Here is a 1,535-nt window from a genome sequence, read left to right on the forward strand (position 1 = left end):
TGTGGCCTAGCATATTTCACCGACTTTTAAACAAATCAGTTCACAGCTGCGTGGCATTGTTCTCACGTACACTATTTTTCTTCTGTCCGTACGGTTTGGCATTTTCCTTTGGTTCGATCTGCTCGATTATTGCTCCGCTCATGCGATGATCGTTCAGCTAAAAATTCGCTATGTCATCATCGTTTTCTGATATCATGCTACAGTTCCCAGCCTTGACCAGCTCGCTTTGCTCCAGTGCACCTCACAGTACGATCTAGTGTCCCCTTTTTCGGTAATATCAATTCAGCAGCGGTGAGCGGCTTCACACGATTTACTAAACATGTAGGAAATCGATAGTCGAAAGTGCTCAAGACACTTTCGCTTTCTATTCGCTTTCTGAATTCTGAATGTGTCTGCTCTTTTGCTTTTGCTGTGTTTAAGAATAATAATCCAAGGTGTTATTGAGCTCTCAAAATTTGAAAATAATCAGTTAAATGTTTTCATACAAAATAGTAGAGTTTGCTGGGCCATCTCATGATGAATTGGTAAGGCGGTTTTTTATGTTTTTTTCACTTTTTGACCGAGACTCTGTTTCACAGACGTCCTTCATACACAGGCAATTCCATAGTTTGACGGTTTTTGTATAATTTGCTAATTTCATGAGCGAACCGAATGGTCGAAGCTGGGATTGTCGAGGCTGGGTATTGAAAGTGTTTATCGAATGATTGACCAGCAACAAGACGAAAAAAAAAACACAATCATCCGTTATTCAACTTAATTTGTCGTGCTGTGACATTATAGCTGGGAATGCTTTTCCTCCCGCAGTCATTTAATGTATCCCCTTCACAGTAGCGCAAAGCCCTACACCACCGCGTGTATTGCCTGATCAGGAATATCAGCAAAGTCCGGATGATCCCGCGACGAAAAAGTTGATGATGGTCATTGTTTCCGCAATCTGCCAACTCATGCCTCATGGATGGTTGCAAGCAGGATGCTGTGGACACATGGCTACTTGAAAGTAGCAGAGAAAATAACACAGCAAGCAACGAACGCTAAGGTGGAAGACTGGCAAACAGAAAAAGCCTAAACCAAGCGGTCAGTAGACATACAAGCCAAAGTAAAATTGAAAGTGAATTCAACAATTTGGACTCTGCCTTCTCGTCAGTCTGACAGAGCCTGTTAATGATCGTCTGCATAAAATGATCACTGCTTAAACGGTAATCATCATGTTCAAGAGTGTTACACCTACGGTAGGATTGACAATCCTATTGTATTATTGTTGCGAGTTTTTATGCGCAAATTATTTTAACGGTAACCAAGAATTATAAATACTGTAGCCATGGAGAACATTTGTAATTGCGATATGTATTATTGCTTATTGTCGATATACTCGATTGTTAATATCACTTTCACCAGCATGTATCTTTTCGTAGATAGATTTTTCTTTTGTTGGTCCGATTGTAGTATTCACTTAGATTACACTTGGGTACAAATTCACTCCGAATCGTAGTTTCATTGCAGGTTTATTCGTACAAAACTATTGTAACACTTAATTG

This window comes from Anopheles aquasalis, chromosome 2 (genome assembly GCF_943734665.1).
Source record: "Anopheles aquasalis chromosome 2, idAnoAquaMG_Q_19, whole genome shotgun sequence".
Classification (NCBI taxonomy): domain Eukaryota; kingdom Metazoa; phylum Arthropoda; class Insecta; order Diptera; family Culicidae; genus Anopheles; species Anopheles aquasalis.